A 23,584-nucleotide genomic window follows, 5' to 3' on the forward strand; every position below is an offset into this window, starting at 1 on the left:
GAAGCGAAATCGTGGTTTTGCTTAGGTTAGGCTTACGTTTAGACATAGGCAGACATTGTTTTGCAGCCATTAAATTACCGAGACTATGGAGTCGAGGACGTCGTCAACTACAATATCAAACAAGTGATGATAAGGTCAAGGTCAAACGTCAAGTGGTGGTAAACCATATGTGAAACCATGGTTAAGCTATATAGCCAGACTTTGACCTCTGGCTTGTCTAAGTCAAGCAGCCGAACAGATTTACATACATACATACATACATACATACATACATACATACATACATACATACATACATACATACATACATACATACATACATACATACATACATACATACATACATACATACATACATACATACATACATACATACATACATACATACATACGTACGTACGTACGTACGTACATACATACATACATACATACATACATACATACATACATACATACATACATACATACATACATACATACATACATACATACATACATACATACATACATACATACATACATACATACATACATACATACATACATACATACATACACACATACATACATACATACATACATACATACATACATACGTACGTACGTACGTACGTACATACATACATACATACATACGTACGTACATACATACATACATACATACATACATACATACATACATACATACATACATACATACATACATACATACATACATACATACATACATACATACATACATACATACATACATACATACATACATACATACATACATACATACATACATACATACATACATACATACATACATACATACATACATGAACTTTGTTGCCAGAAATATGCATGCAATAAATAGCGGGTGCCCGCAGAAGCGCAAGCGCTTGTGGGCTGATACATAGCGTAGTGAAGCATTCGCTTCAAAAGCGACTGCAAAAGCCAATTGAAAGACGCAGAGGCAAAGAAAGCTATGTAAAAGCAAAATGTACAGATGGCCGAAAGCGGATATGTCGGGTATCATAGGATACTCGCCTGTGCATTAAAGGTTTTTAGTGCATCACTAAAAGGCTTCTGGCAACGAACAGTTTTCCGGCGACATGCTCGGATAAAGTAATGATTATGTGAGACTCTGCAAGCACCGCTAATGTTTCTAGAGTTTCCGTGTGCCTAGCTTAAACTTGGTTCGAACAGCACGGCTGGAACATCAGCAATGCTTGGCCCGAGTTTCAAGGTCATTAGTTAAAGGCAAAATGGCTTGTAAGTACCATTTAATATGCGGTGACGGGTGTTTTAAATGTGCTTTCCTCGCTACTTCTGCCATGGTTAGCGCGAATGTTCTTCATGCAAATATACATCAAAGAAAATTGTCTATCATCCAGTAAATATTTGAGCAGAAGACGTCTATAAGATTGCTAACAAAATCTCTCATGCCGATGTATGTTTTCGAAACCCGCTACTTGGCCCATTTAGCGGAACCTTGAGCAGCCTGAACCGAAGTTCAAAACTCAGAAGGATCTAACGCCGGCTGAAGCATTCATACAATAGGTGCGATGCTGCTAACATGGTCAGCAAGTGGTAGACAAATAATATTTACTCGGAGTCACCAATACCTTATCACTTCAAATATCGGGGATTCTATCGAATGACAACCGCCAGAATGTGCTCGCAAGTTATAACCAGATTGCAATTCACGTTATCGTGACTCGCAGTCATACACGACACTGCCCATTAAGTACTCCTCAACGTGCTAGATTTATGTAGGCAAACATAGTAACTTGTGTGCTCCTTTCTTTTATAACATGAAACTTATTGTTATGCTACGAAGTCAAAAGTAAAGGGCGCAGAAAACTGACTTCAGCAAGTAATCACATGATATCAATCTTGTTCGTCACGTTAAAGCGCCGCAGCTTACTGCGACGTATGTAAAATGTAAAATTAAGCAAAACTGTACAGCGCAGTTTCCTTAGAACTGAAATGTCATCCGTGCTCAGCTGCAGTCAGTATGCAATAAGCGATGGCATGTTAGCTCCAACCAATTCCATGTCTTAAAACCCTATCACACAGATAGTGGAATGCGACTCAAATTTCACGAAGGATTTTACAGGAAAAAGAGAGTTAAGAGAACTTGAGGCTCTTTTTCTCCGAAAATTCTCTTTCTCTCTGAAATGAAAGCTGCCGGTCTTTCAATTGCATCTGAGCAAAAATTATGCCAGCGGATGAAAAAAAAATAAATAAAGAACAGATCGCTTTACACAGTGAGAAATTACACTGCCTTTGGAGCGAGTCTGGCCGCGACATTTAGGGAGAATTCAAGACCGAAGCGCAAGTGAGAAAAATATTTCGCGAGAACAAGAAAACAAGACGGGAGTTGCCACCCCCACGCAAGCACTTTCCGTCGCACATACATATCGCCCGGGATCTGCGAAAAGGCGGACGCGGAGTAAATAATGTCATGCCTCGAGCGAATTCCCAGACCTTGTGCGTATATGTAGGAAGTTCACTAGTGTTCTGAAAAGCGCTCGTGACGCCAGGTCCAATTGTTTTCTCGCAAAACTCGCCAGTCGCAATAGCTTCCCCCACTCGTGCATCAACAACAGTGCGCCGCCGCGTTGTTCGTATTTCGTTCAATGCCTGTTATAACAGTTTGGGAGCTGTTTTGCAGCTTTGTTCCCTTTTATCTTTTCCCTTTTTTCCTTTCGCTTTGGGGAAAAGCTCCTCAGGGGAACAACTCGATACCGTATCGTGAATTTTCTCAACAGGCGCATGGTTAGATTATTTTTTATGCTGCAAAAGAAGCAATGTTACTTTCGTTTCACCTTTTTGTAGCATCATTGTTTCGCTATAGGGGACTAAACCTAATTCCTCATTTAAGGCGCATTTTCCGCGCCTCGCTTGGAGAATAGAGAGTTTCAGGCAGAATCTCACTGGCGCGCATGCGTGGATCCTAATTACCGCTTTGGGTGTACTCTGAGATCTGGAAAAAACAAATAAAAGCAGCGTGTATCCCGTAAACCCCTAAGCACACGGGAAGATTGACACTAAAGACAGTAGCTAATTACGCTTCCATACCTTTTCGTCGACGCAGGAATAGCAGCGGCATCAGTGCGTCTCTGTTTTGGGGACACATCGATAACGCATGGGTTTGTATCTGTGTTTTCACATGCCCTGAAGAAAAAGTTCGAAAGCACCCGATTGGGTGTTTTAATCATTTGAGTTCAGAGGCTGCGGGCTGTTCAGATATTTTGAAGTAGGTGATTGCAGGAATGTTGTAATGGGAGCCCAGAAACTGCTTCCGTCCGCCGCTAGGACGACGTGACAGCGACATTAGTCGCAGCTAACGCAGAAAAACGGGCTAATTGGTCTTGCTAAATAGCACGCATATTTCAGAGCGAATTAGACAGCAAAAAAGGAGGAGAGACGCAGGGCGTCTTCGTGCCTCTTCTTTTGTACTGTGTCATTCACGCTGAAAAAAATTGCATTCTGCATGCGTACCAGACCACATACGGAACCATCATTAGAGCACGTTTGACTGATGAAGTCCCTAGCCTAAGTGCTCTCAGGAGCCCTCATAGCTTCCGCGTGGTACGTGTGGCTTCTATAGTGCACGAAAGCTTGTCTGAGGAAGCCCCCTTCGACCTCGTAGTATGCAGGGCTGGCTTGGGGATCATTCGGAGGCTTAAAACTAAAAAAAAAAGTCTTTTCAAAGGCAATCAACTGTGCTCGTTCATTCTGCGAAATACTATAAGGTTCTCTCGGTTTCTGTCATTGCTGCAAGCATGACCGCCTCACTTATAATATGGACGTCAGGGGTGTTAGGCGAACATCTATTGAGCTGCTATTGCAGTATTTTAGGGGCTACCGGGTAATGTTAAGAACATTCTTCGTGGCGATCATTTTCAAATAAAAAAATTCCGGGAGCACTGTGGAATTTACAATGCAGAAATGTGAAAGCCTCAGCGTTGCTAGTGCCCACGGTGCATCACGTTTGGTCTATCATTATCAACTAAACGCACCGTCAATATCATTTCTAATGTCATTGTCATTCTTACTAATAGCAGCGTCATTGTCTTCGCTACTGCCATCTTCGTGGTAGACGAGAAGAATTATGATCTCCGTTCCACTATCCCGGGCGTGGCACAGTTGGTTAAAGCGCTCGGCTGGGGATCCAAGGGATAGAGGTTCAATTCCGGGTGGAGACAGGATTTGTTCATTTATTTTAACTACCTTCCTTACGGTAGACAAGGAGAATTATGGCTAAGTGATGACATCACAATCTTGTGGCATCCCGCGAAGTCTCGTGAAGGAGTGTAATCCTTCTAGTGGCCGGACGGACTGCGTCAGGCCGCGAGTATGGGCCATTAAAGGGTTTCACTTTAATAAAACAATTCATGTCATTACCCATATCATCATCATGAACATCTCGCCCCCCCCCCCCCAACCTCGGTAGTAACTATCGTTTTTAGGTGGGTATCAGGCCACGCATTGAGCGAAAGGCTTTGAACGAAGTGGGATAAAAGCAGACAGAGGAAACTTTGCCGCAGTGGTGTGCACCGCATATAGACGCCAGGTCACCCATTGAACGTTGGAAGCAAAGACAGGCTCATGAGGTCACAGTGGCGAGCCCTGGGTCCGCTTTGACCACTTATTTGACGTGCAAGGGTGTCGCACAGTGTACGGGCGATTTAGCGTTATTAACATGACATTGTTGCCTCGTACCCAGCTAGCAGGCCAACTTCGAGCAAACTAAGTCATAGCGGAGGATCATAATGACAGCCTTGAGAACGCGATCCTTCTCAATACAAGGAATGATTAAGGTATGTCCTTGTCTTTGAGAAATGGCGCAGAGCTCAAGCAGCATGCCGCACGGTAACTCATCTGGCGTCATGGAGTATTAGATATTAAATATTTTACTCGTCACCGCACGCATGAAGCTTATGCTTCGTGAATGGCGGAGAATAGATGAAAGTTGTTCTCAACACACATATTATGACATCAAGTATTTATAGTATGTTTCTTTTTGTTTGCATGTGCAGAGTTATATTTTGTTCTTCTCTTGTCGTAGCATCTTGCAAGATACGAAACGTTGCAGCGCTTCAAAGAGTAACGGAGCAGAGCTCTCAAGGGGACATTTCCGAGCGCACCCTACCTCGCCGCCTTTATCTTGCGGTTTGAGATCGGCGGAACAGCACACCCGCAGTTATATGAAGCCTATTTTTATAGACGTACCGGTACGACAAGAAAAGAAAACAAAATAATGAGAAAACGACTTCTTAAAAGAATGAAGATGTGATTGTTAGATAAGGGTCGCATTGAGTCCCTCATAACCGTCAGTTTCTCTTCTTTCCTTCCTGCCTCAGCCCACGTCCCGAAAAATTTAAAAGAAAACCATAACTGCATTTTTAATAATTGCTCCCGTATTCTGACACGCGCGTCGAGATACAGCTAGAGACTCACGTTATTAAGTGGTATTGTCTATAGCACAGGTATGCCTAGGAACAAACTCGATTTAACAACATTCAAGCAGAAAGCAAGACGAAATTGGCATAGGAAGGGCACATAACGCGAAAGTAAGATAACTGATGGTCGCTGAGGGTAATGGACTCTGCTCCGAGGGAAGTCAAGCGTAGCTGAAGATGATCGAACGTTAGGTGGGCGGATGAGATCAGGAAGTTGACTAGGATCAAGTGGATGCAGTCAGCGCAGGATCTGGTTAATTACGGGGATGTGGGAGAAGCCTTCGCCCTGCAATGGGTGTTGTCAGCCTGATGATTCATAAGACAGCAGGGCTCCGTACTAGCAAAATTGTCTCGCTGTCTCCACTCGAGGAGACATTTGTAGCTATACTGCAAAAACAAAGAGCAATGTGTTCGCATTCTTCCGCGTAAGTAGCCTTAGTATCGCTACCGTTTTTTTTTTTTTTTTAAATCGTGAGAAAGAAAGTGATACCCCGGAGACCACTCGCACGTTCCGCAAGGTATGGGCGAAAATCACAAATTCGTCTTCGCAGGCGGCGACTGATCGGCAGAGTCGTTCTCTTCTGACCTTTGGCTTCTCGCGCTCACCTCTTCTTTCCTTTCCTCCTCTTCGCCGACGAAGGACGCACCGAACTCGGGAAAAGGGGAATAAAAGCTCTAGCTGTAAACTAAATATCAACGGCTGAACAACTCCATCTTTTCTCCTCATGCCTATGCGAACGTCCCTTCCGATCCCCGCACAAGCGAGAGGGCCAATCACAACCTCACGAACGCAACGAGCACCATTTTTTCAGCGTTCTTACAGTAGCACAACTATCTTCCTCTTTTGCCAGCAGACAAAACATAGGAGCTCTGGGTCGCGAAACTTACTGTACCGACTGCTCCCCGCGCCCTCTGTAGTGATCTGCCGCGTTAGAGGGTGGTAGGGTGCGGTTCAGTCGTCTTTTTCTCGCCTTCAGCCCGACTTCGCAGGGCAAAATTTTTGTCCTTGTTTTTCCACTGGCCATTTCGAAACCTTGATATCTTGCTTTGCAAAGACCGAATCGGTAATACGCTCGTAATTATGCCTTCATAGAGTGACAATTGGCGGTGGTGTCATTCTAGGCCCTGGAACCTACTTTCCGCCTTTATAGGTCACATCGTATTAATTTCGATTGATATCACTTTTGACAATGGGATACCGGGGGGATTTTTTTCCTTTAATCTGACCATGCCCCCCGCCCCCCCCCCCCCCTTTTCCTCACACTATGACACTGTAAGGGCTGACGCCATGAGCTGAGTCGCCTTATACGAATGCGACTCCAGATTTCAGTACCTTTTTTTCTTTTTTCAACAGGAAGTCAAAGTATAGAAACACACTACTTTCAAGACAGCACGTGAGCACAAAAGCAACAGGCGAGACTCAGGAGATCAATGCAAAGGAACCGCAAGAGCCACTTATTAGGAAGGGAAGAGGATAAATGAATGAAGGCATATATGGCTTCGACGCTCTACTGCATCCTGTGCATCCTGATGAATTAAGATTTCCTTGTTGGCGACTTCTGCGCACGCTGCACGCTTGAAGACTACAAGGAAACGAGAGAAGGAAAATAAAACCAAAGTTTGAAAAGAAAATATTTACGTGTCGTCTTTTTCTATTAATTTGTCGTGTTAATATTTTTTGCCGTGTTTGCACGACTCCATCCATAATAATATTATAGACAATTCGCGCTGCTGTTTTCTAGCTTCTTCGTCAGCGCCGCTGACGGCTTTCTCCGGCCGTGTGCGCGCTAATTACAGCCCATCTCGCGTCGGAATTGAAGTGCTACTTAACTCTCAGCCGGCGACGAGAAAAAAGACAGGGTGGTGATGTTGGTATTGAGCGACGATATAGGTTGTTTTCTAATTGCTTTAATCAGCTCGCTTTTGTTCGCCAGAAGCGAACTGTGCTTATTTGTTCTCCGTCTTCCTTTTTTTCTTTTGTTTTTTGCTTCGGACGTTAGAATTGGAACCGCTAGCCCCTTCATAATTAGATTTGAAGCAACGTCGCATGACCTTCAATGTCTTTTTTTGTTTTTTTTTCTTCGCGCCAAGAATAGTAGAAAAATGTAACAAAGGGTGGTGATGGCTCTTTTTTTTAACTTTGCTGTGAATGCATAACCATGGTGAGAGGAAAAGAAAACCACACAGAGCGACGCGATCGATGTGAGCTTCCCTCCTTTTGCTGGCGTGGAAACCACGAGCACAATGTACGTCCCCGATGGGTCTTCTTCTCAGCACCATGAATGGCGCACTGTTCGCTTCTTCACTCGGAAGCGCGTCGGCTGTAGTTCCGCCGCGCGTTCCAAATGGCCATTGTGGTAAATTCTCATTTCGCGCGCGCTTGTTTGTTTGTGTGTGTGTGTGTGTGTGTGTGTGTGTGTGTGTGTGTGCGTGTGCGTGTGCGTGTGCGTGTGCGTGTGTGTGTGTGTGTGTGTGTGTGTGTGTGTGTGTGTGTGTGTGTGTGTGTGTGTGTGTGTGTGTGTGTGTGTGTGTGTGTGTGTGTGTGTGTGTGTGTTCCGTTCTGTACTCGTGGTTGTACCGCGATGTGCCATTAATTCACACGCTCTTGCAAAACGTTTGAGAAAAAAATATTTCAATACGATGCCGCTTCAAACCCTGCTCGCCGGAAGTTTTTGTTTGCTTGCAGGCAAGCACAGGCCGTAGTGACGTAGACTGAGCAATCGCAAACTAGCAACAGATTCTACCCACTAACTACCGGCCTGTCACTCCCTACTGAAAAATCAAAAGTTCTACCAGGCAATCACATCATAAAATTTCATGTAATCGCATAGACTCCCCCACACGGTGCACTTCATTATCATAAAATATCGTACATAATTTATGATAAGGTACAAGAAGAACTACGAGGCTATATGCAATTATATACGACTTGTATGTGATTTCTTATGTGAATTGAGTGAGATTGTGTGAGAAAATTTGAGGTTATTGCCTCATACAATTTTTCAGTGGGGCTACGAACGAAGGTTGTCTACGAGTCGAACAGACCAGCGTCAATGAGGTAAAACTTGGCGGGGACCCCGCGACCGAAATATACGTGGTTGTAGGGGAGGGGGTTGCCTAGTCTAAGTTCTTATTAATGCTACAGGGTTCCCTTTTGTAGAGCACTGGCAGTTAATCTAAGTTCTTAATTATGCTACAGGCTTCTCTGTAGAACACTGGCAGTTAGCCTAAGTTCTTATTAATGCTACAGGCTTCTCTTTTGTAGAGCACTGGCAGTAGCCTGTAAAAGTTCGTTGATTTTACTTTCGGTCCCCTGTCATTTCGTTGTGGTCACAATCCGCGACGGACGACATCGCCTTTTGCGTTAGAGCGCGACTCGGTGGAATAGGAGCCGCGGGTCTCAGCGGCTGAACGTTGCAGCGAGCAAGGAGCACACTGGAGGATGAAAGTGGGCTATGAGATTGCAGCGCAAAACCTAGCGGTGGAAAGCGAAGGAGAAGGGTACTGGGGCAGCATGAGGCGAAAAGCGGACGAAGAGAGTGCCCGAATGCGTAAGAAGGACAGCGGAAGAGGCGTCCAGAGCGATGTTTATTCGAGACCGCGAGGAAAGTGAAGAGGCTGCTACAGCGAGAGTGTCGGAATACGGTTACTGACGAACGCTCTAGTAGTTTATTCAGCGGAGCGCAGACGCGCCGCCGACGGTGACGCCAAGCGCTGTCTAGGTTTGACAGCGTTCAGTTGCGATCGCCCATGTTTCAAATACGCGAGAAGCTGCTTTCAGACTTATGAACAACAGGGTATTGTAACCGCCAGACAATTTTGTTCTCCACATATATACCCATGTTAGCGTTGTAGTCATCTGTTGTTAGAGGAATCCAAGTTCTTTTCTGGTTGACGATGGCTAGCTTCAGATGATAAGAAACGGAGAGATGCCTCAAGAGGCGACTGACGACTGCGGACCGAAGTGGTGGCCTGGTGGTTGGAGAGCCGCCTCGCAAAATGCGGAGATGTTGGGTTCGAACACTAGTGCCACCGGGTACCCACAGGCTAATTATTAATGGGTACAAGCATTCTCCAAGTCTAACTCTTGAATTATGCTCAAGTGCATTAAGGTCACTGTCCTTTTTGCCTGCTGTCGCCTCTGTCTATCACTGAAGCTGTTTCCTATCTATCACTAAAGCTGAACCAACCAGCTCGAAGCAGTCTTCTTCTTGAACTAGGGCCGCAGAATGAAATCTACACCGTCCATGACTATATGAACACCGGCCGCTGTAGCGTTTTGCTGCAGCGTTTGCGTAGCGTTTCGACGCTGTAAGTAAGGGAGCACAACAATGGAATTGGAATGCGTCGTAAAGAGAAAGGAACTGCGGATAGCCCCTAAGATTGGCTATTTGCTTGCCCATAACTTCTTGCTTTCGCCACGGCTCAACAGGATCATAAGGGAATAGAGCATTAGAAAATATCACCCCAATAAGCGATGGGCGCAACTCTATATAAAGAGCCGGATCCTCGTGTTTACCAATACGTTTCTTCATTTCGAATGCCCAGGTCGGGTCACTGGCTGCACGCCTCTCCCTGGATATTTTTTTCTTTATGCTAAGCTCGCACGCGCAGTGATATCGAGGGAAATCTAATCAAGGCTGTGTTTACCTACAAGGGCGGTTTGGAAGCGAATAACGGCTGTGCGACCTGAATGCTGTCGCAACGGTTTCGGAAACCATCGGCTATGTGACGCACAGTGGTGAGCAAATCTGATTAGCAGAGAGAAAAGAAAAGCTAGCAAACGATTGCCTTGCGCATAGCGGTCGGTCACCGCACAGCGATAGGAGGCAGATCCCTGCAATTGGACCTCTGCGCGCACTGTGAATATATATACTAAACGCTGCGCACGCACACACACACACACACACTACGCAGAAATGCACACACACTGCGATATATATATATATATATATATATATATATATATATATATATATATATATATATATATATATATATATATATATATATATGCACACACACACACACACACACACACACACACACACACACACACACACACACACACACACACACACACACGCGCGCACAAATGCACACACTGTGCGCACTCTATGTGCGCGCGCACGCGCGTGTGCGTGCGTGTGTGTGCGTGCGTGCGTGCAGCGTTTAGTATCATTCAAAAGAAATAATAAAAGCGCTACTGGCATTGATGGGTAGAATCCAACGTCCACAGCCGACATATGGACTATGAGGGACAGCGTAACGGAGCACTGATCTAAATAATTGTAAGCACTTAACGTAAGCTCACTTCGAAAACCAAACTGACGTTTTTTCGCTAAGGCTCCATTGGGATCCGGCCACCGGTGCCGAAAACGCGGTGCATTGGACCACAAATATCCCCGTCCGCTGATGGCGATGAAGTCTTAAAAATTCGAAAGGGAGGGGGGGGGGGGGGTGACTTAGGTCTTCCTACGTGCGATAATGCGAAAGCATTTGTGCCTGCGTTTTGTGGTTTGGTGGATTGTTGCTGCTGCTGTTGATGCTTACGTTTGTACATGGGGCTTCGCCCCAGCTCTGGTTTAACTGCGTCATGCGGTTTAACCATCAGCTGCGTTTTCAAGACAACTTATCAGTTACTAGATGCGCCTTTATTCAGCTAAAAACGTCGAAGCGTCGTGGAGGAGGTGTGAGACACGTTGACGAGTGTTCTCACTGAACGAAGGAGTATTTCCTTAGAACTGTTACTTACCTCAAGCAAGCTATAATGCACAAATTGAAATACCTGAATAGAGTCCAGTTTTTGCCGATCTGGCTAACCTAAAAGGTTTGAATAGAACATAGCGAAGCCTTTCCGTTACTACACTGTGACCTTTATTGGCAGCAGGAAATGAAGAAAGAAAAAAGCATCCTAGCAGAATGGCAGCATGCCGCGTCTAGCACGCTGGTGACACGAGTTCGATTCCCACATAACCACTTTTTTATTGTTCTTATTATATAATCAGTTCGGTGGACATTTTCTATACACGCCACTTATGAGGCAAGAAAGGCCTTCGACTTGACAGCCCGACTCTGATTTCACCGAGAGCCAACATGTACGGCCCCTAAGGTCCATTGAGCACATGTTTCCTTTCTTGGGGTAGCCGTGTCAGCGCGATATTGCCGTTCTATACATAAGTGTCTTCCCTAATTTGCCTACGTGCCCTTCGTACCCTGTTGCGCTTCAGTGAGGGTTGCAGACCGGTTCTTCCGCCCGGTTAACAGCTTGAACCTTAACAACTGTCTTTCTCTAACCATTGTACAAGTGCCACTATAATAGAACAGAATTCCAACCAAGGGAGCAAACTTCATCGCTGAAGGAAGCGCTGCAAGGAATATTTAGGGAATTACGTCTTCCGATTGCAACAATTACAGGGCCTCCTATAAAAACGAACAACCACTGCCTATAAACAACGACCAAACTTCTGAACCGGAATTTCATTAAAAAATCATCTTTTCAAAAAGTGGAGTGTCAGATGAGCAGACAACTTCATTTATTTGCATGAAATGTAATGGAGCGGTTCGCGCTTGGTATAGCGGCGTCGGTTAGTCATTTCTTTTCGCAAAGTTGAAGAAACCCGTCGTAACCACGATGCACAGGCTTGAAAAGCCAGTTTCTTTTAGGCTTGCCACCGAAGGAAACCAACGAAACGTTCCTTCAAGCGCGAGCAATCATCTCGTAAAGCTTGGTTGGTATCCACAGAATGCGTAGCTGCATATATAGCTACGGAGACAACTTCACCATGTGTGCCTGCTTGTTAACAAGATACATCAAGTCATTCAGCCTCATGTTAACTACCTTGAAACCCTGTCAAGACGTTTGACAGTCGGACGAGGCTTCTGTCCCGCCCTTGGTCATGCCAGTCCTGTCGAGAATTGCCACACTATAGCAAGAGTAGCGGTACCACCACTTTGACTTTTTTTTTTTCTGTCACCCCTAAGGCTAGTGCCGCGCTTGACCCTCTGGGGAATCAACACCGCGCTAGCAACCAATGAACACTCTGACAGGAGTGACGAGGCAGCGCCAACTGCGTAACGTGTCCCTCTAGCCGGCGGCGAACGCCACCACAATGCGGCGTTTCTTGGTAAACAGAGGTGCTGTGGTGGCAGGGCGACAGCCTGCCTGCGCTCAGACAACTCGCTTTGCGCAGTTACAATGCTACCTTACAGCGGGACACGCATCGGCAAGCGAGCAACGTACCAACCGCGCCATCATGGACCCACTGGGAACCGGGCGACGACTTCGGCCGCATCTCTGCGCCTCCCTAAACTCGTTAGTGCCAGCAGCGCTGGGGTGAGTCTCGAGAGGATTCCGATGTCTACAGGGTTGAGGGAGCGGGACGGCGAAAAAGGCGTAGGCGCTGGAGCCAATGCTAGCTTTTCTGCTCCCGGCAGAGCAGTAGCACTCCGCCGCCGTTAGCTCAAAGGGGAAGGACCGTCGCAAACAAGGTAACAGCGTCGAACGACACCGGGGCCTAAGCTGGAAGCGTAGGCTGATGCAGCCCTATTGCGTCCTTAGCGCCGGCCTACTCTTGTTGCGGGCCCAACGAACGGACCGGCACGGTGAACACAAAACGAAAGTAAGGAGTTCGCCAAAGAGTATAAAACATTGAGAAAAAATGTGTAAAATGAGTGAGCTCAAAAGCTAAACTAGCTGGCCTAAGAGGAAGACTGAACTTGGCAGAACACTCCAGAGAGCCGAATCACACTGAGGAAAGAGTGCATCGAGAAAACTCAATAAAGAATCCCCCCCCCCCCCCTACTAAAGTACACAAATCCAGCACTGCATCCACCAGTATCAGCCGTCCATCATCAACCGCTGGTCTCATGAGGTATCACTAGCTAAACTAAATTGCTCCCAATTATAGCTCGTGCTGGTATTTTCAAAATCTAAAGCTGTCACATCCTGGCCACGGGTGCGTTAGGCCCTCGGGCCTTTATCATCTCGAGCCCACCTTCTACTGCCTTGCTCTGCACGCCGACTAAATAATTCAGTCGCAGACGGAGCTCTGTCGCCTTTTTGATAACTTATTCACCGACAATCAGTCTGTCGCTGCAAGGCAATTTTGATACTAAGCCCGAGGACGTGAGAGCCATAGGAATGGCTTGCGATCTGACGTGGGCGGAACCGCGTCAAAGCACCGACGCGTCTTGTTTTCGGCTTCCTACACGCGAAAGCCGTGGTAGGGAACATGGCAGAGCTCTATCCTGAGCTCATCGCAAGAAATATCTTCTCACATCTTAAGGCTATTCACTTCTTCACAAACCTGCCTACGAGGTTTTCCTCACTGCGTTTGCTAAGTAACGCTCGTTTTGTCCACATCGTTTATGGCCTATATACGTAATCGAAACCAGAATTCAAAACAGATTTTATCGTGAGATATTCGTTCCGGCGTTCGCAAGCACCGAAAAGCGAATCAAACAATGGAAACGTCAACTAAAGATTTAATTATAAAAAGAAAAATTATCGTCATGAACCAAGTCACGTTCATTCGAGGGCAGATACCTCTCTCGATCGCTAATTAGCTCTGTCGTGCGCCAGTTACGAAGACGCTAACCTATAAGCTTCCTAACCACGTTTCTGAATCTCACTTGCCGCTCCTTGCTACGCTTTCGTTCATTTTTGATTCACAGCTGTGCTACCAGAACAGACCCCTTGTTAGCTGGCTTCGGCGATACGTGTCTCCCACCGCGTTTCGAGTTCCTTCCGACTTCATTTCCGCTTCTCTTTTTCCACTAACGCGCCAAGCAAACATCATAAAAGTAAATACCATTATTTCTGCGGGCTTCACGTGAACAGACGCGTGCGGGTGTACTCGCTTGAAATTCTAGTTGAAGATCCTTGGCGGAAGTAAATAAATAGAGCTCGTTCGGTCGCATTAACGGTTAAATAAATAAATTCAGAAAAAAATAAGAAAGAAAGAGAGAGCAATGAAGGAAGCAATGAATGCAAGAAGGAGTAATAGAAGAAGGAAAGAAAGGAGGGCCGCGTATACGATCAAAAGAAATCAGGGAATCTCATTATTCCAATTACGACTCGTTCTCATCTCCGGCGCGGCACAGTGCAGTGAGTGAGTGAGTGAGTGAGTGAGTGAGTGAGTGAGTGAGTGAGTGAGTGAGTGAGTGAGTGAGTGAGTGAGTGAGTGAGTGAGTGAGTGAGTGAGTGAGTGAGTGAGTGAGTGAGTGAGTGAGTGAGTGAGTGAGTGAGTGAGTGAGTGAGTGAGTGAGTGAGTGAGTGTCCAAGGTGTTCTAGAAGTGAATGGATAATAATTATTAAAAAAGTTACAGATTGTACTTGACACTGTGAAAGCGAAGGCAGGAATGACTCATCGTGTTTTCGGTCTATATTTTTGGTTGTTTATTATAATTGCCGACTATAACTGCTGACTGCACCGCGCTTTCCCTAGGTGCCCTATTACTCAGCCTGTGCCAAAGGGCCTTCGGTGCTTCGAAGCAATGATAAATGAAAAATGTGCCATGTAGAAGAGTATATAGATCATATTACTATCAAATAATTACTGCAAAATGTTTGCAAAGGTCCTACTGAATAGGCTCCCTAGTGAAAAAATCCTACGACTTACAATAACCTCATACAAATTTCTCACACTAAACTCGTACAAATTTCACACCATCTCATACAGATATCATTCAACGTATGAGAAATATATGGTATTGTATGAGATTTATATGAGTTTAGTATGAGAAATCTATATGAGGTTATTGTGACTCAGGGTTTTTTCGTTAGGGCTGCGCTTTGCTACGTCACCTGTTACTGGAACTTGAGGTGTTAATCCATCTGAGCTAACTTGCACATTGTCCTAGTAGTAGTAAGTTGGCAAGTCTCAGAAGGAACTCGCAATGCATCAAAATAACCTTCCAAAGGCACCTGGTCGTATTTTTCACAGTTCCCTCTTTTCGCTTTTAGAAAGGGTCAACGGCTAACTACAATGACTCCTCTTCCCGCTTGATTTTAAACGGTTGTCTTTCAAAGCCTTTGCCTATCATTTCATCTGTAAAGAAAGGGCGTCCATTATCCTTGCTTTATTTTGCATTTTTACTTAGAGTCCCATGCATAAGCATTCTGCTGAGTAGTTGGCTTGGAGCTTTTCATATACAATGTAGTGAGCTGAGGGTGCTGGAATATGCAGATGACCTAGCAATATTCTGAGCTGAGGAGCTTTAGTGCGGACGAAGTTATTCATTTGGCTGAAGAGTTTGGTTCAGTTTCTTGGGCACGGATGAGCCGATGAAACAACAGTGGTCTATGGGTTGGGTTATTCATGTCTACGTCATCAGAATATTTTGGTGCTGCATGGGCTGCCGAAATACCTGATCGCCCCATTAGTACGATGGCGTCCATTAGGGTTAATTCCAATACGATTTACTAAAGGCTCTCTAAAACTCATGTGCAGATGACCTTTTTTTGTTACATTGATGTTAAAAAAATATATAAAGGCTTCGAAACCTTTGGGTAGTTTCCCCGTCTCGCATTCCGAAGGCCCTGGTTCGATTCCCACCATATTTAGTTAAATTCACCAACTCTTTTCCGTCTCCTCTACACTTTATTCTGGTTATAAGGAGCTTCCTGATACATTTGACGTGAAAGAAAATATCATTGATCTATTTTTGACCTGTGACATCACGAGGGCCGAGTGGCCTTTTCTGATTTTTCGCTGGCTGCTGGCCGGTCTCTTGTGTGATGACGCCACAGTCCCGATTGACGACTCTGAAGATTTTCGGACCACGTTTGCTGAAATAGCAACAGGTTACGTTTATATTGAGCTATATAAGGCATCCGCCAATACATGGTTAAGCTCGGGAACGCGGACAGCAATCTAATCCACAAAAAAGGTCACGTCTAAGGACATCAAAAGTAACGGATCGATCAGCTTACAGGTCGTTGTCAATAAAGTATTTACTAAGAAAAACGCAAAATAAATCAGGACAACATCAGACTTTAATCTATTGAAGAAACAAGAAGGCTTTAGTAAAGGTTACTCGGAAATAGACCCTATTTACAGAATCTATCAGGTAACGGGGAAATGCGACGAACATAACCGGCGCCTACATTTAACCAAGGTTTTGAAGATGGTGTCTCCGACGATTGATGCCAAATGAAGGATGTATTCCGCAGTATTCTTGGTTCTCTGAATTTTATTTATTAAACACTCATCAGCTAACCTTTTTTTAGTGCCTTCTGGAAACTGTCAATATAAGAGTCGCAAGACCGTCCTGAAAAACCGGTAACAGAAATGCTTGCACCAGGATGCTGTTCATATAGAGCAGTTTTTTTCCCCCGTTTAAGTGACATTCATACAACCAAGCTTTCACGCCATAATGGTGCTGTCTCAACATCTCACTACGCATCTTTGAGAACAAAATCGACTCTTTGCTAGGGAATTTTCTCCGATGGCGCTTTGCTTGTACACTGAGAGAGAGAGAGAGAGAGAGAGAGAGAGAGAGAGAGAGAGAGAGAGAGAGAGAGAGAGAGAGAGAGATGTCAGCAGCCGGTCACGTGGCATAATTCCTCAAAGTACACTGAATTAGGTTGCGTAAGTGGCCGCTCGGTGCAAACATCGCAGCGAGATGTTTTTAAAGGCGATCTACGATTTCGCACAAACACCCTGTTTCTCAAGCGAATAAGTAAAATTTAGGTAACTACCCCATACTAGTTAATTAAGCTTGCAGAACGAAAAATCTACAGGGGGGATCAAAAGTTCCCAGGCCGCAGGTGTTGCTTCTGATCAGCATATTCTGACACGTGAGATCCCATTAAAGCTATAATTGATATCAGAGGTTAGAATAATGCTTCTTCTACCCTTCACTTGTATTTTGAGATTTGGGGCTGTCATAGCTGCCTGACTATACTGTTTAGAAGCAGACCCTGCGGCCTGGGAACTTTGGCCACCCCTGTACTTCACACTATGCTGTGCGACCCCGCACAACCCTCAGTTGGTTTCATAGGACTAGAGCACTGCGCCATTTTTTTAAATATTGGTTAAAAATTCTGCACGGATACATTGCTCCGCGTACTACAGGAAAGCATTTCACTCATTCGAAAACCCAGCAATCAAGCAGGCAATATCGAATCTTGATGTAGAATAGGTACACTCAAAAGTCTGTAGATGCCGCACGGCCACCATTGTTCTAAAAACAAAAAGAAAGTAATAAATTCCCAATAAGAAAGAGTGCCTTTCCTATCTCTACAACGCTATTCAACGCGTGTTTACAGGCCACATTCAGATACCTGTATTGTCGAATTGGAGGATAGGAGTTAATGAAGCGTGCGTAAGTAACCTGCGATTAGCTGTTGATAATTCCTCGATAAGTAGCCCGGGGAATGAACGGCAAATGATAAGCAATGATTTGTTCAGAAGAAATCAGCGGTGGATCAAAAATAAATCTGCGCAAAATATTAGTTGGTTTGGTTTTGTGGGGTTTAACGTTCCAAAGCGACTCAGGCTACGAGAGACGCCGTAGTGGAGGGCTCCGAAAATTTCGGCCACCTGGGGCTCTTTACGTGCACTGACATCGAACAGCACACGGGTGCCTTGCTTTTCGCCTCTATCGAAAAACGACCGTCGAGGCCAGGATTCAATCCTGCATCCTTGGCCGCAGTGTTCAAGTCGAGCGCCGTAACCACTGCACCACCCCGGCGGGGCTCCGCGCAAAACAAAAAGAAAAAAAGTAAAGAAGTACTTTTCAGAGGCCGCATAAGGGGCGGTAGTTGCCATACGCTGCGAGATGCTGGAGGTAGTAAGAGAGTACGCTTACGTGGAGCAGCAAGTGACCGCAGATCCATACCACAGAAATGTAATGATTGAAAGAATAAAAATGGGGAGGGTATCTGTCACACTTGTCCAGAGAAACAAGTGTGACAGATACTGCGCCTTTCCCTCCCTGTGAACTTATTATTATTATTATTATTATTATTATTATTATTATTATTATTATTATTATTATTATTATTATTATTATTATTATTATTATTATTATTATTATTATTATTATTATTATTATTATTATTATCATTATTAGTCGGGTACACTCTGAGATCATGAATGACAGGTTACTACTCTCCCCCAAGAGGAAAGCCTACAAAACGTCTTCCTGTCACTCATCAATGTAGCAGAAGCGTGGAGGCTAAGGCAAACGGTTATGTAACGGGTGGTGAGCAGAGTAGTTCAAGGACCAGACACAAGGTAATGAAATCTTCGCGACGTCAAGAAAACTAAATGGGCATGACAGGGCGAGTGATGAGAACACAAGACACCCACCGGAGATCGTTAGGGGCAACAGACTGAATCCCAATAGAAGACAAGTGTAGCAGGGGACGGCGGAAAGTTGATTTGGCGGATGAGGTAAGAAAACTTGGGGGATTAGGTTGACGTATCTGTCAAAAGACCTATAAATTGGAGAAGTGGGAGTGGCCTTTGCAAAGCAGATGCTTTAGTCATGCTGATAACGACGACGAAGTGATGATGATAATGATGATGACTGAGAGGGCAATGAAAAAGTATCTGACAAGAGGAGTCGTAATGGACAACTCTGACTTTAAGGAGTTGGACAGGACCTCGCAACCAGCGAAGCAGATTCCAGCTACATTTCGGCGTAACGATACTGCACCAGTAGCAATGCGTTTGATCCTAACGATGCAACTTTGCACTCTCACTGCCGACCTTCAGAGCCAAAAGCTGTCGCGAACGAGAGCCAAAGGCAAGGACGAATAACAGGTCGAAAGTAGCAGACGCCACCAGTGACTCTGACCAAAATAGTCCGGAATCCTCTCTTTCAGGACGCATTGAAGTCAGTGGGTCGAGTTAAGTACAGTGTCGGCGGCCTTATAGTGCTGCTGCCAGTAACAAATCCAGACTCCAGCAGCCATCGAAACCGGGGATCAACGCGTCTGTGTAGCGTCGACAGAAAGGCTTCGTCTAGACACGTACCGCTCGTACTGCTGGAGACTCTATAGGAAAACAACAACAACAGCAGCAGCTTCGGGAACAGCAGTAAGTGCACGACGCGACACATGATTAGAGGCGAGGCGGGAGGAGGGAAAGAGAAAGAGTTAGGAGAAAAGAGGGGGAGGGGCCGTGCAACACGTCGCGATGACCGGGAAAAAGAGGAAACAAGGCCTAGAAGGAAGCACCACCGTAGCGTCACACCGCGACTCTAGACCGGCTGGAAGAGAACAGGCAGGCTCAGAGACACTTTCGATCGCGTTTGGCGATGCTGCACTGCCGGGACACTCGCTAAGACAACAGTGAGAGTCAGCGCCTTTCGCGAGCCGAGGCGCGTTAAGCTCGGGCTTTTCTCCCCCGGTAAAAGCGGCGAAATGGCAGGAGGTTAGTGCCGAAATGGTTTTTCCTGGGAGGAATTAGGATCCCCCGAGAGAATCTCCCTCCCCCTTCAGCATGTCCTTTCGTTGCAGCGTTAACGTGCTATCTACGTTCGAGCTCTCAGTTAATCCAGCCTCGTGCTAACTGTCGGCGAGGAGCATCCCCTGATTAGTAAAATTGCCCAACCTTCTCAACCGCCTTCTGGTAGAAGTGATAACGTTGTTCGCCATTCCCCTTTCCATCTACTTCTACTTAGTGCGCCCGCACCCAACCCACTGTCACATGACCGCAGATGATACATTATCTAGAGCACGCATATCCTTCAACCGATCCGTGTTAGGGCTGAGGCCCCAGATGAAGGATAACATCTGTGCCAGAAGCTTAACCAGGAGCGTAGTCACCACTTGAATCATCACAACCTTCGCTTCAGAAATTACACTTATTTCCCACCTTACAGGAAGTAATGTTGCCAACAGCTTCATCACACTTCACTTCCTTTACCCAAAGAGTCTTACCGACCAGGAACTCATGATCAAAGGTAGTATGCCACTTAGAGCCCCCCTCCCCCTCCTCCTCCTCCCGCTCCCCTCCCCATTCACTAGTTCTTTGCGGACAGGTCCACCCAGGCAGCGAGCTAGGGAATTTTGTATTAACAAAACAGCACGAAGCATACGTGACTTGTACTTCCAAGTGGATCCTTTATCAGACGTCTGTGCAGTGCAGACCATCGATTATGGAAAATATCACGACTAGCACGATATGGCAGGTTCGATACCCGAACGATTCCAACGTAGTACTCCTTCCTTTCCCATTCTTATTCCCCCCTCCTTCCCTTTTTCAATCCCTCGCTTCCTCATTAATTTTCTGATTCACTCGCTCTCACTGGATGGATTCATTAGTCGATCGCTTATTTGTGATTGGTGTAATCTTCACGCCGTAAGAAGAAACGAATAGCGGAAAGAAATGAGCAATAAACAGAAAAATAGACCTAACCTCCTCCTTTTCTCCACTGCGAAGAACAAGACGGAGAATTCCTGCAAATAAGAAAGTTCGGAGCCCGAGCTGCCGGGTCTCTAAATAAGAGATCACTTCGGAATCTCCGCCTACGAACGGCACGGCACGAGAGAAAAGCTCATTGCCAATGGCATGGGCCAGTATGCTTTGGCTTCTAGGAGGCCAGCAGGCCACTGTTTGCAGATACCGGAGGCACTGTTTGTGCGTTTAAAGCGTAAAGTAGCAGGCTTAGGCTTCCACGACACGCATCGCCCTGTGACGACGTCAGTAGGGAATAGAATTCTATCTGGCTTGACTGACATACCTTCCATTCGGGTCCTCTACCATCACCTGTATTATTAGATGGCTCTATTTTTCCGTTTTTTCTTATTTGCTACTGACTTCGCCAACGATATCTCAGCTCTGGAGAAGCAACCACAATAGCAACGCAACTAGAGCTGTTTGGCAGCAGCTCTTCATAAGGTCCTTGTCTGGATTTCCAGAGCTACGATTGATTCAGGACTTGGAGTTGAGCTGACAGTCGCCGCCTGTGGCACTCAGATCAAATGTACGAGTCTGCTTTAAGCATTGATACGAGAAAAAAGCTTCTTCATTATAAATGTGTTCATACTCCGCTTAACGCTTGCGTCTTGAAATGAGACACCACGCTTTAATTACGTGTCGTAAATAATTTTGCTTTCTTTAACTCTACCTGCTTTTGAAAAGCGATTAAAACCCGCGTGGTGCTAACCAAACAATCTTACCACATCTTACTTATTACCGCTTACCACATCTTACTTATTACCGTTACATTAGAGATCTATGAAGTTCTACATGCGACTTTCACCTTGACCTAAGAATACTTTCAAACATACCTTTAGAGGATTCGCTTTCATGACAAAGGCAATTATATTGAAATTAATAATGAATTAGATGATTTTTCTCAACTTTTTAAACAGGTATCTAAAACCGATTCATTGAGAATAACTGGCTTGCTTTTCAAAGCTAAAATTACGCAATTAACGACAAAGTTTATTCCGTTGCTCTCCAGTACAAAAAAAAATAGTTTGAATGAAAAAAAAAACAAAAAGCTATTTTATCTGGGCAGCACAACTAAACCAGAGCGCATGCGCATGGAACAAGTACTAGACGGCCGAGAATATCTATTTACAGTCCATTCCTGGTGTCAGACGCACGTTTCTTTTCAACTGACATGCCGAAGATCTTAATAAGTATCCCGAGGAAGCTTTGGTAAGTACGCAACCCACATCAGACTCCCATCATCACCCTTACCGACACAATTTATGAGGAGGCAAGCAACGCTGAATGTGCAGACGTGTTCTACAGCGAATTCTGGTCGGTCTGATCACTATGTGTCAGAAACCTAACCGATACGCCCCCATCATAACAACTACTTACCATTGTTCTTTTCTGGCTTCAGTTACATTTTCTGCACAGAAATCCCTTATATCACCGTCTCGTGCAAGTACCGATGAAATCACCGCCAAATTATATTTTTTTCATGTTTGCACAATCACTGTCCAAAGGCAGCATACTGGAAGATACATGGGGAAGGTTACAGCAGTCTTTAAATCAGATAAAGAATTACCCCCTAACTACCGCCCATCTCAATAACCAGCGTGTATGCAAAAGTATGGAACATTTTATCTATCCGCACATAATGATTTTTCTTTACTCCAGTCGTTTTTTCATCCTTCGAAACACGAGTTCCCGAGGGTCTGTCCTTCGAAACGCAATTAGCCCTTTTCGCTCTTAAGTTACGTGTGATTCTAATTTCTAGCCTTCAACGCCATTTCCAGGACCTTGACGAATTACGTCCCAATTACTTGCTAATAGTTTTCTTAGTTAAACTTACATATTAAAATACTGTGGGGGATTAAAAACAAGTCTGGAGAACGGGGCATTATACATTGTGTTAAAAGTGGACGGGCAATCACATAAAATATGTGACACGGCAATCTGAGCGGGCAGCGCTTGCATGTTTCGCTCTTACATTCATCATCTCATTGTGCACGTGACTTTATTTCACCTCCACTTCTAATCCGTTACTATTACCAGGCCGCGTGGAAGTTTGAGGGGAGAGAGGCAAATGGAATATAGGGCAGTTCTCCCATCCGCCTTCATTCTAGACAGGAAAGGATAGAAAAGAGGAAGGCATGGTTGAGGGTGACCGGTGGCTAGAGGGACACTATAGTCGTCGATCAGAGTCGAGACGCGGGAGAGACCGGAGTACTGCGCGTCACACTGTGATTGCTCGACAGGATCGGGAGAGTGGAGCGGAAGCACTGAGTGCGACGCGGTGACTGATGGACAGGATCACGCCACCCGCTCGAACGGTATGAATCTGCTCGACACGGGAAAAACAAGCCAGCGTAAACTCTGCCCCGTCAATCACGTTGGTCCTGCGTACTTGTTTCCGTTGCGCTGCTGCACCGGTTCCAGTGGGTGGGTGGCACTGGCTGAAGAGTAGGTGGATGGGTATCTGGCAGGGATAGCATCTAGAAAATGGACGGGTGAGTGGCAGGTGGGGGCTTTCTCTATGGTAAGGTGTGTTGGTAAATGGTAGCTTAGGGGGAACTAAACTGAAATAATTTTTTTTTTTCAACTCGAGGTTGGAGGCCCCCAGGCGAGAAGTCTTATGACAGCTTTAAAAGTGGCGGGGTCCCATAAAAGGCAGCAGAATGCTTTCTCACTGGTGGGTCCTCAGTGGTACGCCCACTACAAGGTGCT

At 45.4% G+C, this 23,584-nt stretch overlaps 1 protein-coding gene and 1 long non-coding RNA gene across 3 annotated transcripts in view; one reads left to right on the forward strand and one right to left on the reverse strand.

Annotated features, from left to right (window-relative positions):
- The window catches only part of LOC146189851 (uncharacterized), a 42,666-nt gene extending 35,586 nt beyond the window's left edge, over nucleotides 1–7,080 (forward strand). For both annotated transcript variants that reach the window (XR_014707692.1, XR_014707691.1), the window contains exon 3: nucleotides 6,814–7,080. This is a non-coding gene — a long non-coding RNA (uncharacterized LOC146189851). The remainder of the gene's footprint in view (nucleotides 1–6,813) is intronic.
- LOC146189850 (uncharacterized) overlaps nucleotides 1–23,584 on the reverse strand; it is a 387,936-nt gene that overhangs the window by 166,400 nt on the left and 197,952 nt on the right. The gene's annotated exons all lie outside the window — the stretch shown is intronic.

The sequence above is a fragment of the Amblyomma maculatum genome, chromosome 5 (genome assembly GCF_055883805.1).
Source record: "Amblyomma maculatum isolate TAMU_Amacu chromosome 5, ASM5588380v1, whole genome shotgun sequence".
In the NCBI taxonomy this organism is placed as follows: Eukaryota; Metazoa; Arthropoda; class Arachnida; order Ixodida; family Ixodidae; genus Amblyomma; species Amblyomma maculatum.